Source organism: Hypomesus transpacificus, chromosome 7, assembly GCF_021917145.1.
Source record: "Hypomesus transpacificus isolate Combined female chromosome 7, fHypTra1, whole genome shotgun sequence".
In the NCBI taxonomy this organism is placed as follows: domain Eukaryota; kingdom Metazoa; phylum Chordata; class Actinopteri; order Osmeriformes; family Osmeridae; genus Hypomesus; species Hypomesus transpacificus.
Window position 1 is genome coordinate 3,301,261 of NC_061066.1, and position 17,222 is coordinate 3,318,482.

The window sequence follows — 17,222 nt, forward strand, 5'->3', positions numbered from 1 at the left end:
GGTAGGGGGGTTGCGTTGAACAGGGTCCCCAGGGAAACAGTCTCGGAATGCTGCTTTGTTCCCAACTAAGTCTGGTTTGATAGATCCCCTTCACACAATTTTGGAGGCAAAACAAACGGCAGCGATTTATACGCGACGTAACCAACCAGCGTTGGTTGATGTTGAACTGCATCGACAGCTAGTTACGACTTTATATTATGTCTGTCCGTTGCGGAAGACACGGTTTGTGGTCTTTCAATCGCTTCTGCCAGACTACAACACAGTCTGTCAAACTCCCTCAACCTCGGTCCGCAGTGGAGAAACTGTGACAAGATATGTGAGCCTTGGTGAAAAGTTCCAGAACGGTCTCTCCTCCTGAAATATTTATTTTCGATAGATCATATTTCTTGTACTCTTTTTGTCGTCAGTGTCAGGAAAGTGTGTTCGGCATGCTCTCACGCCAGCTCGGCTGTGCGAGGTGCCCCTGAAGTGGAATGTGGTCTCATTTGATTGTTGATTGACCGAGGCCTGAATGTGGCTTTCGTCCAAGTGCAGCCAAGCAGAGCACTGAGACAATATTTATCTGTTGACCCACTTTCCCCTTTGAAGTGAGTGAAGGGTTTCCATTTCATGAATGAAAAGTCAATGTTTGTTTTGGGGTCACTTGAAATGTGTCAGGCAAATGTTATCAAATGCTGGAAGAAGATAACAGGTTATCTGAGGTCAGAAGGACAGCTGCTCCTTGAGGACACTCTCTCAAACAAAGAAACCTAAGCACCAAAAGGACGTAGGATATAATAACCTACTGCTCTGAGGTCCCAACAGTCAGAGACCACTGACCTAACAACAGCACAAGACTGAAAACAAACAACTTTGCAACTTGAACCTCATCTCTGAATTTGACACAATATACAGTTCATTGTTCTCAAACAGCCTAATGGGACAACCACAGGTGGTCCTTGGTTATCAAACTAACCAGGGCTGCATGAGCTCTTTACAAGCTAATGCACATCCCCCTCCCAGCACATCTCCCCGTGCGCTGGCCCTCTCCCTTCCACTAGCCATCTGGGTCCTCTGAACCCACAAGCTCCTAAGGGGCATTTACAGTTAGTGGAGGGAGTGTTTTGTCTGGCCAAGCAACACAGGTCTACGATTGGATCCATGATGTCATGATACCCCCGATTTAGACCAGGGACCATGGTGTCGAGGATGGGGCTTCTGGTGTGTGGGTGGCGGTGGGCCCTTTGAGTCCTGTGTAAGACCCCCACCCCTCCCCCAAGGTGACGTCAGTCAGATGCCTGTGTCTCGCAGGACCCCCGGCTTGTTTAGAGTCGCAGGGCTGGAGCCTGGGGCCTGGAGCCTGGAGCCTGGAGGGGCCTGGGGCCTGGGGCCTGGGGCCTGGGGTCTGGGGCAGAGTGTGGGAAAAGTGGTCCCGCACTGGGAGCGTTTACGTTACGGATGCAATAAAGAATATTTACAAGTCAGGTGTGTTTAGACTGTGGGACAGTCTTAGAGAGCAGGCGAAGGAGGGAGAGAGGGAGGGAGGATAGAAGGGTGAGGGGGAAAGAGGAGGATGGAGGGATGGAGGGAGAGGCGGAGGGAGAGGGGCGGAGGGCAGCTGGAGTTTCTCAACCCCAAACTTAGAACAGTATGTAACCCCCCCCCCCCGCCCCCCAAACCCCCCCACCCCCACGCCTGGGTCAAACAAACCCCCGTTGCATGGCATCAGTCAAAGGAAACGATGCATTCATTCCAAAAAGGAGTTCAGTCCGTCCTGTTTCGCTCCACCGTGTTCTCGGTGACACAAACACTGGGGCTATTATTAGAACTAAAAGTGCTCGCGCGCGGGGAACCGTGGACTCTTAACTTGAAAAACACGGTGCCGTGCTTTAGGCCACATTGGTCCACTCGGCCGACGGGTTCAGAGCTCATACCCTGCCACTCCGAGAAGCCCACCTCGTTCCTCTCTCCGGGGACCTGGGAGGTGGTGGGGGTGGGGGGGGGGAGATTGGCTCTGCTGTGCTGTCTCCCGCTCACATGTTAAGACAGCCGGCTCCATTAGTCCCTGCGCAGAGGAAGCGCAAAGGCAAACAAAGCCGCAGGAGCAGAACCAGCAGCAGGAGCAGAACCAGCCGCAGGAGCAGAACCAGCAGCAGGAGCAGAACCAGCAGCAGGAGCAGCGTAACCATCCAGAGCCCCCAGCTCAGGGACGTTCCCTCTGCTCCGCCCAGGCCTGCTGCCCCCCACACATAAACACCTTCCCAACAGCCCGGGGCCCCTCGTAGCGCTGCACTCTCTTTCACCCATCCTCACGTGCAACTGCGTGCGCGCCAGAGAGGGACCTTGCGTGAGTGGGATTGTTTGCGAGTGTGTTTGCAGGTTCCTGTATGTGTGCATGGGGTGTGTCTGGGTGTGTGTGTGTGTGTGGCATATGTGTGTGTGTGTCTTGTGCGTTCAGGTCTGCCAGCACCTCCTCTTTGTGGTTTAACATTAACTACAGAGAGTGTCTCTAATGAGTCGGAATGGTTGCACAGTGCCTTAAGCTAGTTAATGAGTGCATGGATTTAGTGACAAGAAAACCTTCGACTCAGACAATGGGGCTCTCCAGTCTTGGCTTGCTAGCTGTGACAGGCTAGGAGGTCTACCCTCTTCCGTACTAAGAGTCACACAGTACAGTAAACGACTTCTGGCTGGGGTGTTGGGGCGGACAAACATACTGTAACAACAGTCGACAGTGGTGGTGTCACAGAGGACGGTTTGTTTTGCGTCGGAGGGGCAGGCTGCGGGGCACAGCTTCCATCACCGTGCTCGTCCCAGCCCATGAACAAGGCGAGTCTGCGCCCATCGCACGCTGGCGGTGTTTGATTGGTCACTGAAAACACCGCCGTCCAACTGCATAGGCCAACATATCTCCTCCTCTTCCTTCTCAGAGTTCTTCTCTTATTTGTTTAAGGAGTTGTTTTCATTGCTGTCGTTGTTTCTCTCCTACTTCATGTTTCGCGTCATTTTCAAAAAAACATCCATCTTTTGTTCAAGCTTTAAAGAGCTATCCACATCGAGATGCCCTGGCTATTCTTGTTAGGATACCCCAGATTCTTTGCAGCCTGGGAGGCTCCCAGACCCGGCCAGCCCGGTGCTGCGTCCTGGCCTCGGATGACGGATGCCATTGGACTCCTTTGCTGGAAGGGAAGGCGGTGATCTCATTTCGGTCTGTAAACTTTTGCCAAGTATTTTCTTTTTTTTGGCGAGCGGAGAGAGAGTGAAAAGGGAGGTGGGGAAGGAGAGGGGTGGGGAGGTGGACAAAGCTCGCCTTTGGCCCCACTCCAAATGATGCAATTTGACAGAAACCACATGAAGGGGGCTGAGCGGAGCTGTGTATCACGGCGAGAGGCCTGCAGCGCTGGGGAGCATGGGACAGGGGGCCGGCACAGCACACAGGCAGCTCCAGCCTCGACCCCAGCCTCGACCCCAGCCTCAACCCTGGCCCCGGCCCGGGCCCTGGCCCTGGCCACAGTCCCAATTGCCTCCAGTCCCAGTCCTATGTACCAGGTCTAGTCCTCATTCTAAATCCCCCCCCCCCCCCACACACACACCCCGGACCAAGGCTCTCTCCTCCCACTCCTGCCTGATTACTTCCAAATGGGAACCGTCTGAGAGACGGCGGCATTCACAGCAAACCCTGTCTTTAATCTGTCAGACAGACAGAGCCCTGCCTCCCGGCAATCACTGTTCTCTCCTCTAGCAAGGAGAGATATTCACGTCCGCGTAGCCGACGCGGCGGCCATTTTGTGAGCGCAGCCCCTGCAGTGGGAGGAGCGGGACAGTGGGTGACTTCCAGTAGGTAAACACAAGCATGTGTAAGACGGACACGAGGGGCCGAGGACGTGTGTTACATTACACAGCCCGCACCCCTTGCTACGGTCCTCTCCAGTTCCCTAGGATTTTTAATCAAGTCAGTTGCTAGTCCTGGCTTCCCTCCCCCCCTCCCCCCCCCCAAGCTTCCACTGTAAGGTACAATTTGTCTAAGCTGCTCACTTTCTAAGCAAACTGTCTCACATTACTCCAATGTTGTGTTTTTTAATTGGAAGTTGGTGAATTACCCAAAGGGCTTTGCCAGTGATACATGGCAGCTCTGGACAACTGGCAGGTAATAGGCGCCTGGCCGACGGCATGCAGAAGTCAAATAAACCCCACAGGTTACAGCTGGGCCTGTTTTTCTACACATTATTATCAGGAAGTGGAGAGAAGGCGATCCATGCCTCACACTGGTTGCTTGTTGACTCAACAAGGCATTCTTTCCCAGAGCCATGACATTTGAAAAAAAAACGAGAAAAAAACGATTCCTTGTTTTGAGGTAATGCAAGCGATGAAGGTTGGATCAACTTTCCACTGTGTGTGTGTGTGAATGTGCACTTGTGTGTGTTTAGATGCGCGTTTACTTGTGCGCGTGCGTGTGTGCGCGTGAATCGAACGAGCTTGTTCGTCTTTCGCACCTCTCTCTCTCCAGCGCAGGAGAAAGTCCTCTCCCGCCTGTTTGTTTGGGCGCTCGACAGTTGTTTTGACTGTCGGTGCTTCCAGAGAGCGGCGCGAAAAAAGGAAAGAAAGAAAGAGAAAAAAGAGTTCCAATGAGCCTGGTGACTGTGACCCGCGCCTGACCCTGACAGACCCGAGTAAAGGAGGATGGGAGGGGATGGGGGGGAGGAGGGAGAGAGAGTGGGGCGGGGGGGGCTTTAATGGGCAACAAACGCTGGTCACACGGAAGCACTGTGTTTTATGGACAGCCATGTGCAAGTTGCAAAAAGGGGCTGTGGTGTGCTGAGGAGCACCTGCAGAGGAGAAGTCATTATAAAACAGAGGGGGATTCTGGGAGGGGGACTGGACGGGGGTGAACACCAGTCAGGGTCCCCTCCTCCAGTCAGGGTCCCCTCCTCCAGTCAGGGTCCTCTCCTCCAGTCAGGGTCCTCTCCTCAGCAGCCCGGGACTGGGAACAGTGGACACACCGGGTGGGGGGCGGGGCGGGGGGGCTGAGTGGAAACACATTGGGGGAAGAAAAGTGAGAGGCACTTTTTTTTTTTTCTCCCTAAAAGCGGAGGATGTATGGAACGTGTTACCTAGCCATGTTACCCCTGATTAATTGAGTGGCTTCGGGTGGGGTGGGGGGCTAAAGATGCTCTGGGATCAATTATGTCTCGGGATAGAGAGACAGAGAGAGGGAGAGACCGAGAAAGAGAAGGAGGGAGACGGAGAGAGAGAGAGAAAGGGGGAGAGAGAGGGAGGACGAGAGAGAAAGGGGGACAGAGAGAGAGAGAGGGAGGACAAGAGAGAAAGGGGGAGAGAGAGAATGGGAGGATGAGAGAGAAAGGGAGCAAGAGAAACAGAGAGGGAGGACGAGAGAGAAAGGAAGAGAGAGAGAGAAGAGAGAGGGAGGACAAGAGAGAAAGGGGGAGAGAGAGAGAGGGAGGACGAGAGAGAAAGGGAGCAAGAGAAACAGAGGGGGAGGACGAGAGAGAAAGGGAGAGAGGGAGCACTCCCAGCCGAATCATGTTTGCACCCCGACGCCGCGTTCTGAGAACAGGCCGATGGAACGACAATTGGTTTTAATAAGGACACGTCCGCAAAGCGATGCTGTAGAAAAGAGAACGAAAAAAACGTAACACACAAAGACAGACCCAGTCTATGCCTTTGTAGTCTGGCCTCCAGGACTCACATCTGGAGGAAAAGACTAGATCAAGGTTATGAGTGGGCCCCTTCCCTTTCCAGGCCCTCGGAGGAAAGGGAGCTATCAGCGAGTTATTTATAGAACCATCGGCGAAAGCAGTGGCCTGGCCGTTTGCATAACAGCCCACCAAGAAGCCGAGGTTTCTGTTCTGACTGAGTGGGAACCGGGGGGGACGACAGACACGCGGTTCAAAGGTGCAAGGGAGACTCCCCACGAGGGAGCTGGTATCTCCTGGAAATAACGCGTGGTCTCTCGGAATGATCGAGTCTGGAAGTGCTTAGATACAATCACATTTAGGCTGTGCTGTAAACACGTCTAAGGCACGTTGGTCAAGGGCTTTGTCGGTCTGGTCATGTGTGTGGAAAAGTACATTGAAATGGCTGCGAAGCACTGGCTGTTAGGTGTCTGGAGAGGTATAGCTAGTGAGTTGAGGACTTTCCGCGAGGAGGGAAAGTTTTTTTTTCCAAAGAACACGCTCAGTGAAGCAGGAATGAAGGCCACGTGCGCCCTCAAACAGACGATCACTCGCTTGCCGTGAATACCCCAGAAGGGATGTGTTCATACGCGTCACGATCATGTCTAACCGTACCGGAGCATGAACAAACACATTGGTGTTTTTTGCGTCTCATCGTCAGCCCCTACTTCACCACGAGGATGTTGTTATGAAGAGGATCCACAGGAGCCACACCTGGCCGTTTCGGAGGCGCCGTTTCGGAGGCGCCGTTTCGGAGGCGCGGTTTCCAGGCGCGACGTGTGTGATCTGGCGCTGGGCCCCCAACACGCACGCCCAGCCAGCAACAGCCCCGGGGCCGCGCGCCAGGGCTGATTCATTACGCTTACGTAAGAATCCAACAACGCTACGAGGAACAGAACACAAAGGGATCTAACGGACACAGAGGGGAGGAGGAGGAGGAGGGGGGGGGGGTGGTGGAGCGAGAGGGGGGGGGGGGGGGAGGAGGGAGAGGGGGGGAGGGGGGGTGGAGGGCCAGACACGAAAACACAAGTTACGGGCTGGAAAATGGCTCCTAGCCGCGGTCGGTTGTGTCGGGGACACGAGAGGGGGAGAGCGCGGGAGGGCAGTTGTGTAACAGAGTTGCCATGGAGAGCTTGGGTAAACAGTGATCTACTTCCTTTCTCTGCTTCCATCCTTCACACTCCCCCCCCCCACAACCCCCCTCTCTCCCCTATTATCCCCCCCCCCCCCCCCCGCACACCCACCACCACACCCTCGCCCCTCTGTTGCAACCGGGCTCCATGGGTGGTGGTACTGGGGCTGGGTCGAGGGGAGTGCCAAGTCTTTAGGATGTCGCTGCTACTCTCCTGCTTCCACTTTAGTCCTCCAGACTCTCCCCCCCCCCCCCCCCCCCCCCCCCCCCCCCCCCCCCCCCCCCCCCCCCCCCCCCCGGCTTCCCCTCAAAACAAATCCAGGAGTGGCCACAGAAAGCGCATTCTTCCAGGGGTCCCTGAGAGCCGCGCTGTAACAAACCGCTCGCTGGCAGGGGTTGCCGACGCCGGGCACACTGAAGCAGCATTCATCCAGTCGACGCGCGGCAGAGACTCCAAATCTGAAAAAGGGTTGGAGTCCACGTGCGAGGAGAAGACCGGAGACCCTTTTTTTGGGGGGGGGGGGGGTTGGAGGGGTGGGAGGGGGGGGTGGGAGGGGGGAGAGAGTGAGAGAAGGGGAAAACCCAAACCCAGCTCAATCCTATTCCCCATTGACCTTTGTTGAATTCATGTGTGGGTTTTTGGTGCGTGAGTCTTGCGCGAACGCAAGACACGAATCAGACGTTAAAGCGGCTGAAGTCAGAGACAGTTACGAACGCCGCGCTCACGCGGCTTATGGAACAGTGACCGCCGACAAATAATTACTGCTGCGGTGTGGGTTTAAAGTCCTAGTCCCCATGTTCCTGTGTTTGTTCACCTGCTCAAGCATTCCCATCCTAAGGGTTTCCCCTGGTGCTAAACCTCTCATATCCTCCAGCCAGCTTCTCCAATCAGCCCAGAGGATCAAGAGAGGGCTGACAGAATGCTATCCCCACTACCCCCCTTCCACCTTCGCTCCACACAAATTCAGGGAAGGGGGGGTCCCTATGAGTTAAGATAACGCAACTATCACACACACACCCATTTCTTTCTCCCCCCCCCCCCCCCCATGCCCGTCTGCAGGTGCTGATGGCAGCATTGTTTTACCACCTCTGTTTGCACGCGGGCCCGGGTGGCGAACGGACAACTGGCGAACGCCCACGATTGGCCATTTGGGCTGGAAGATTAGGCAGCTGTTTTCTATTTGATCCCCCACAGATACAGAACCAGCCCCGCTCCCCCCGTTCCTTCCCCCTCCGCCTCCCTTCCCAGCGAGGAACTGGATATGCAAATAGATTGGTTGTCCAACATGCCCAAATGTTGCGCGGCGTGGGCAGTTGCTTAGAGACAGCCAATGATGGCCGTCATGCTGTGTGCGGAGGGTTTCTGAACAGAGGGTGGTGTGTCGATGTACTGGTGTCCAGGTGTATCAGGTCTACTGGTGAGTTAAGTAATTGTGAAGTCGTAAGATGAGATAAATATTAGGTTCCTAGGTATTTAGGCCTTTATAAGATGCTAGTTAATGTTAGTTAGTGTGTGTTGGTAAGACTTACAAATGTACTAAGGCCTTATAACCTATCAACCTATAAGTATTAACCCATTAAGTTATTAATAATTACAGGCACCCTGGATGTAAAGTGTTACCATGCGAGGGTACCTCAAACACAGGCCATGTAAGTGCTGAGATATGGGTTTCAGCGTCAGCAAAGGGTTAAGCACGGAAATTGTCATTCATGGACTAAACAACCATCACTGACCAATCACCTGTCACAACGTCGCTCCCTGTCTATCTTTCCTGAAGACGGAACACAACAGAACAGACGTGAAGCCAATCATTTTTGAAGTTGTGTCTCCCCTGAACACAGGGTCTATCCTTCATTGTCTTCGGTGCTGAGAGATAGCTTCAAGCGGGGGGAGGGTGGGAGGGGGGTTGAGGGAGAAGGGGGGTGAGGTTTACAAGGAGAGGAGGTCATGGATCGTCTGGGCTCTGGGGTTGGGAGTGAGTGATGATGCAGGACAGCTAGTGACCCCGTTGACACAAACGAGACCCTCCTCTAGTCTTCCATGTGCCCCCCCCTCCTACATTCCACACATTCCCCTCCCCCCCTGTCAACCCCCTTACCTACACCCCCTGCCCCCCCCCCCCCCCCACACACACACACACGCACATTGCATAATGACTCACCTCCTCCCAACCCCATCCTCACCTTTTACCAAACAGAGGCCCACAGCGGTAGGGCCTTCCACAACTTAATATACAGTGAAAGCATTCCCCCATCAGTCTCCATCATGAGTAAATATCTTAATTTGATTGTGACTTTTGTTTATTTACTGCTTATTTAACCATTTCATGTCTATGTGCAAGGGACAACCTGGCCAGAGGTGATGTCACAGAGTGCAGCCCAAATCAAATCAAATCCTCTTTGAGAAACGGAAACACCATGTGCTTCATCCCCCTCAAAAGTGTGTGTTCGGGGTCAGCCCCTTGACCCCAGCGCTCAGGTTAATCCCCTGTCAAACCGGCCCAACTCCTCGGATGGCCCGGGAACCTTGGCAACAACAGGCGCCCCCACCGCACACAGTCCCGCCCCCCGTGGCGCCGGTCCGCGGCTGAAGGACAACCAGGAAGTGTTATCAGCTCCACACACAGCTGAGCGCACCTCTCTCCATTAGGCTGTCAGGCTGGACAAACAGCAGCATCAAAGCTTATTGATTTCTTAGTTAGCGAGCCAATCGGGGGGTGTTGTCCCGGGGTAAACAGGCGACGCTCGGGCCAGGCGCTGATAGAGACGGGGAGAGGCGAGAGGCTCGGTGAGGGAACAGGTGGCTCGTCTTTCCATACTGCCTCTGGCAGAGGGCATCTCCGATGAACAATCCTGACCTCCTCCTGACTAATGATTAAGAGTTCACCGGATACAGTGGAGTTCATCCCAGTAAGCTATCTGTCTACTGATGATTTAACGTCTGGGTTCAAAGCTATTAGAACACACTAGATGTTACATTACTATTTAATAGAGATGCTTTCTTTTTTATGTTTGATTCATAAGAGTGTTTGTTGATGTTGAACTTAATGTGATATACTGGATAGCCACTGAAAACCCTCAATGGTTTTTATGCTACAAAACTACAATGAAAAGGTTTTGTTTTTTTCGAGCCAACGTCTGAGACCCAACACTGTAAATAATGTGTTTAACAAATTGACACCTCCAGCAAAATAGGAAATTCATCATTTAGGCTAGCATAAATAAACAGACTGTTTTGAGAAGGGGGAATGTTTGGCTGGGAGGAGGTGCACTTCTCTCTGTCAGCGAGCCAGGTCTGGGTGGACTCTGTTGGAGCACAGATCAGCCTCTCACAGCCAGCAGCACGCTGGATGTTTTTAGGGTGGTCAGGAATGTGCAGTGAGTCGTTCAGTCTCTTTTGAAGACTTCCTGTCTGAGAGGCAGAGGTTCCATAAGTTTGTCAATGAGCGAGAGTTAATTGAAGAACAGAGCGGACCTCTCTGTGGGGAAACTGAGGCTGTGTGTGTGAGGGAGAGAGACAGAGAGAGAGCTGTAGGCATGTGTGTCTGTGCCTGTTTATGTGTATGTGCCAGAGAGAGAGAGAGAGAGAGAGAGAGAGAGAGGAGAGAGAGAGAGAGAGAGAGAGAGAGAGAGAGGAGAGAGAGAGAGAGAGGAGAGAGAGAGAGAGAGAGAGAGCATGCATGTACAGACAAACTACGTGAGACATGTGGGAGTACACACGTGTGTTAGAGTGTGTATGTGTGAGTGTGTGCGTGTGCGAGAAATAGTGAGTGCTTGTGTGCATCTCAACGTCTCAGCCCGGGAAAGGTTTCATCTCTTGGAAAAACATTTGCCTTCGAGGAAAAACTCACAAACGTGCGGTTTATTGCACCCTGCCACTCTGGACCCAGCCAAAACAAGACCAGCCATTTTGTACTCTCCATAACTCAGTCTATTCACTAACTTTATGTGTTTCTGTGGCATTGAGTGTCGGAAAACGGAAGACCACTTTAAATCTATAGATGGCAGCAGAAATAAACAGACTATCTTGACAATTATCCTTTTTCAACATGATTGATTCATTGAAACCTTCCAAAAATGATTGTCACACAGACACACCATTAAGAAACACTTTACTTTGCCGTGAATTGCCACTGTTGAATTTCACAAACAAAACAGAGCCACTCGACTGCTACTGCTTGATGGTTGCGCTGCATGGCCAACATGGAAGCTTGTAGGGTGCAGTCCAAAAAGAAAAAAAAGGAAAACGGCTACGAGAGTGATACCACTGACCCGGGCGCTCTTAATGCGGATTAGCGCAAATTTAAACATCCGCTCGTGGAGACAGGCCTGGGCCATGTGAGAGAAAGACACCTAGGCTGTCGGCTTTGAAGTCATACGCCGCACAAGCCGGCTTGACAGCAGCTGCTGCCTGTCACGAGGTCCCCTCTCGGCTCTCCCCCTCAGAGTAAGCAGAACCTCCGGATGGTGTCCAAGACCCCCTTTTTCCGCCTGAGAGAAAAAAAAGGAGACAGGAGAAGCAGGGAGGTGCTCCTTAAAAGTTTCCTCGAGAGGTTTCTAGGATGTAGACTTTGAACAAAACAAACCGGGTGGGGGGAGGAAGAAAAAAGAAAAAAAATCCAAAAACACCAGCTGTTCCTGGTTTGCATGGTGGTAAATTCTATTCCCTGGGAGAAAAGGGGAAGAAAAAAACTTGTCCAGAAGAGCGGAATGTGACAGCAAAGTATCAGACAAGAGATCTGTATGCCTCTCCAAAATACAGCACTGCTTTAAATAGACTTGTTTATCCTGGACAGTTTAACTCTTCACCCTGTACAAGCCACCCAACACCTTTCCAAAATACCACCGATAATAAGCTGCATAAATGGCTTCTCGCACATATCAAGTCCTATACACCCAGGCCCTAAAGCCTTCATGGAAGAGGGGGTCCTTGTTGACCCAAGGGTTCCATCTCTGAAGCTCCATCCCTGGTGTGCTGTGAGGAGCTCTGGGCAGGGGGCTGAGGGGGGGTGGGGTGGGGGGTGGGTGAGGAGGACAGCAGGGCCAGACACTTCAGAGCACCAGCAGGTGGAGCCTTCTCCCTGCCAGCAGCCTGGCTGCGTTCGGCCCTCATGATCAGGGGTGGCATTCAGAAAGAAAAAAGACCTGAACTTTCACACGTCTCGTACAGCTTTTCGTGTTCAGGCTTTGAGTTCGGTTTTCCCTGTTTCGGTTTTGAATGTCGTGTAGAAGCATCTCAAAATGGCTTCCGTGCGGAATACGACACCGCGACACGAAATAAAAGTTCCCGATATTTTGATATTTCTCCAAAACTCCAACACCATCTCAAGGATTTCTGTAACAATACACGTGCATGCTGTTTAACCAGAGATTAAAGAGAGAGTCACTATGGGGTGCAGAAACTTTGAATGACAATTTGGGGAGTAGCGCGGACCTGGTGTGAGAGGCTTCCATGTTGTTCTACGACCCCTTGACCCTGCAGGGTGTGGCGACCGAATTCCGCCGCGGCCCCATCGGGGCTCGGCAACTGCGGGAGTTCAAAGGTCAGTGGGTTTTTTCTGCTAGTGGTTTCCTGAATACCTCACTCACAGGAAGTAAACACACTGAGATATGACAGCCATAGCCCTGCTCGTGCACGCTCCCAACACCGGCTGGAGGAGCGAACCACCAGGCTGTTCTTCACATTTTCGGGGGCTTTAAGAAAAGAAATGTTACGACCACAAAACAATTTGAAGCATGTTTCCATCCCAGACACGAGAGCGACATGCAATGAACGTGGCCAAATGTGTTCAAATCCAACTGTTTGTCTTGTACACCAGACAGATAAGCAAATGACCCTCTGTTCCTTTACGTAACATGACTTATGAGTCCTCTGGAGCTCTTTACAAAACAAAGCTTCACAAATGACCTTTCCTTTAGGGGGTCAGAGGTTAGAGATCTATTAGCCAGGGTCAGGTCACCGCCATCAGACAACAGACTGTTTTTATGTAGCCAAATTAGACTAACATGGGAGCAATGAAGGGGACTAGGGCAGAAGGTAAATTAATTCTAATGGGAGACCACATGGAAATAGAATTGCAGAAAGATGTTCCTTCAGAGGAGTTATTCAACGTGTAAGTGAGGCCTCAGTGCTCTATTTGGAGGAATGATGATAGGACCAGTGTAACAAACCATAAACCAACAGCGCGGGACGGCGGATAGAAGCCTCTGAACACACACAAACACACACACATTCACACACAAACAGGGCGACCACAGAAGAACACACACACACACACAAACAGATGGGGAACAAAGGACAGGCTAGATTGATGGTTGCTTCTTGGCAGTGATAGCAGATTACCTTTACCTGCCAGGAGGTAGGTGAGCTTACACAAGGCTGCCCAGGCTGGCTAGACCACACAGTTGGCCCAGACGGCACTTTGGGGGCCTGTGTTTGTGGACAAACAGAGCCCAGAGAAGAGTCAAGCTGGCCAGGGCCAGGTCATCAGGGTCCTGGGAATAGGAGCTGCTTTCACCTGTTTGGGTGAGGAGGCCTGTATGTGTGTGTGGAGGGGGTGGGGGGGGTTGACTGAGAAATACATCTTCTACATTAGCACAGCCCCCCCCCCTCCCCTTGGGGAGACGGGGAAAGAGGGTTTGCTCATGATTGAGTTATCTCCGGAGCTTATCCCTGTCAATTGCTCGCAGTTTTATGGCTATTAGATATGCTGGCTCATGAATGTTGAAGGAGGGGGGGGGGGGGGGGGGGGGGTTCAGATAACACATGTCACTTCCACAAACTCCTTTGAGTCCTGCTGCTCCACTGAGGTATCAGCAGGACTGGACGGGGGCCTGGCCAGATTCTTCCCGGCTGACCTCATGAGTAGGTGAGTTGGACAACCTGATCTCCCCGAGAAACACCTTGGAATGACTCCACGGTGGTAGGCCAACGTGAGGTGACACATACTGCAGTCGCTGACCCTCTCTGGCCGCGTCCAGAGTTACCGAGCAAACTCAACAGGTCCCACCACAGTTGGAGCAGCCACCTCGCTTTCACAGCTCCTTCTGCAATACGAGACCTGGGAGGCTATTAATAGACCAGAGGACCCTGCGGTTCACAGGAGTCATATTCCCCCTTGGGGTGGGTGTGTGTGTGTGTGTGTGTTTTGTGTGAGTGCATGTACCGTGTGTGCGTGAATATGTGCGGAGGAGAATGTACTGTATGTGTGTGCATTTGCGTCACATGGGGTGTCCGTGTGTGTATACTGTATCATATCCACGCGTGTGTGTGTGTGTGCGTGCGCATGTTTAGCCCTGCGAACTCGAACTCAGACCACCCAAATATCCACCTGCAAAGTGACAGAGAGGAGAAGGAAGCACCAGCAGAGCACAGTCCGTCTGCCACGTTCACCTCTGACCCCCACTCACTCCTCGTGACCTCTTCATGGCCCCCCGTAAGCCCTGAGTCATCGGACCCTAGACGGTGGCCTGGTCTTTGGGCCCACACAGCCTCTTGCGGCCCCCTCGCATCACATGGCACTGGGCGGCCTGACATCTGGATGAATTGTTTTTTTCTTCCCCCTCCCTGCTTCTATATTTAATTTGTTCATTTCCTCTTGGAGGAATGGGATGAGCTAGCTACAGTGCACAGGCTCGGTGCTGGAGAGAAAGCAGTGCAGTAACCTTGCCTAGCCGCAGAGCTGTGACCTGGATCGAATGGTGGGTGTGGGTGGGTGTTTGTGTGGGAGAGGGATCAACTGACTGGGTGCAAAGAAGTGAAGACGTTTTGTAACTTTGCCATATATGTAAACAGGCTTATGCTTAGTGAGACGTCTCTATTGCATGTGACCAGAGTAAGAGCCTATGGATCATTACCCCACAGAGTTGATGGACTAGAGTTGGACATTCTTGAACCGTCTAAATTTTGTGGCAGTAGGCCCCTCACCACCCACCACCATAAATGCATCACATATGTGCTGCTGCTTTGACTCAGGACAGGAGGCACGATTGCTGGGGGTGAAACGGTTAAAATTGACATCGGGTGGCAAGGGGCTGCGGCTGGTTTCAACTCTTCGAGTGTGCCGCAATTGACAGTTCTCCCACTACTTTCGCCCAAAGCAATGCCTCTTACAATACAAAAAAGCTAATCTGCTTTCAACCGAAGAATGTCTTTAGAAATGCGTGTATTAGAAACTAATGAGCGCATGGTTTCCTCTATTCTTTACATCTCCATGGATTTAGATGGAATCCTGCGAGAACTGCCGCTGCACTGCATACCCCAACTATTCATAACATACAAAAATAAACTAACACGGGTAAAGCTGCTACCTGTAGACATCTGCGCTTACAAAGACAAGCCATGCTTTCCACCCCCCCCCCCCCACACCCCCCCAAACACACACGCAGGCACACACACAAAATAGCCTAATACTTTTAGTAAAGGTTATAAAAGTTAATTTGCCCAAATCTATTGTGTAGCGTGCACCAATAAAATATTTTCACATGTCGATATGTGCACAACATTTCAAAATTGTGCTTTTTACGTAATCGATCTAGGTTTAATACTTTCTGCTGTAATTTGTGGCTGTGGCTATTGATTGTATTCGTTTCATACGCTTGCGGTCCTGACGCCACTCTGTCTACGGGGGAGTGGTCTAGGGAAGAAAACGGCGAAATTCCTTTCTGGTCCACCTTCTTTGGGGGTCTGAAGACTGTTTTTTATGAATGAACTGAATACCAACGACAAATTAATCACTTTCTTTCACAAAAAAGTGCAGAACTTCGAACCAAGTTGAGAAATATTAAATTATCTACCGTTTTTGCTGAACAGTGGTTAGGCTAATAACTAGGATGTTTGATTCATAAAGAAATAACGTAAATAATGATGAAAAAATTCAACTGAAAATAATATTCTTATACAGTGCATTGTATTAAACGAAGTCACTTCAAGTCCAATTTTAAAAGTGTGGGTTAAGATGCTCCATATACCGCTCTCTGCTTTTAAAAGCTCAGCACAATTGTATTCAGGAGAGAGGGTAGGGGAGGACTTGTCATTCCCTGTTGTTGAGCGGGCTTGGCCAGATCGTGGGAAAGGGCCTCCACGTAAAGCAGTTTATTCTTTGTCACTGTTGTTCTTGTGTAATTGATCTCACTCCACGTCGATGGGCGGAATACTTCAAAGACGCGCGGCTGTTGGAGGTCGGTCTGCGAGCACACACATAGGCACAGCCACAGTAAACCCGGCTCTACTCGTGGGGGAGAGAAAACCAACTGCACGAGACAACACTTGGTGGATTTCTTAATGTTACATACTAAACGCATAATGTGTAGTCTATATGCGTTTTGAAAGATTGAGCCTACTCTACTGAAAAAAAAGCGTTGCATATGTTAGCCTACATAACTTGATAATGCTTTGATAAATTAAATCTCGTAAAGGTTTTTGTTAGGCTATATCTTCCCATAATATATCCACTATCTCGGTCTAAAAGTATAACCTGTGAAGACTATGTGATAGCCTCGAATATATATATATATATATATATATATATATATATATATATATATATATATAACTAATAGGTATATTATTTATACGATTATAATTGTATGATTCTGCATATGAATCCCAAAACATTCTAACTTGCCATCATTACATAATTAGATAAATCAAACCATGCAGTGCAAAATCCTACAAAAATATTATTATAGTTCATAAACTCAATAAATTACAAGCTCAAATCACAATTGTGGGCGCATTCTCCTGCAGTCTATTATGAAATGCGCGCTTTCCACTCTGTCTCTTTAAAGTCACTGGATTGTAGCCAGTAACATGAATGGTGCTGGACACGTGAGTTTGTCTCAATGTGGTCTCTCCTCTTAGCGCCGCAGAATTTCTCATGTTTTCTCTGGCGGCGGTCCAGTTTTTTTCTGTCTTGCTCCCCCCCACCCCCCACCCTTGTGTTATCCACCCACGGGAGAGGTGATTTTTTTTTTTTACCTCATCCTCATTCAGAGTAGACTGGTTTCGTGTGGGCTGAAGAGATGCATTTATAATGCACACCGTGTTTTAGCCGTGAAAAAATCGTGCCCGGGTATAGCTTAATCGGGAAACGTAGTCCTTGCGATTTGTCAGTCAATCGCGGCGCGTGGATTTGACAGTGCACTGTCACTGTTCTCTTCAATGGTGTCCTGCTCATTTGTACCGACAACACCGAATTTCCAATTGATCACTGGCTTATTTGACCACTAAAGCCACCCCCACCCACTTCGACAGAGGAGGCATTTTTCTGAACCAAAACTAAAGAGGACAACAGTGCATCTCTTAATAGCCTACAGTCAAACATCACCGTTTCTTCCTTTTTTTCCCCCCCTTTTCATTTCTGAGCATCACTAATTTCCTCAATTTACTTTGAGAAAAGACGATCCTTGCATTACAA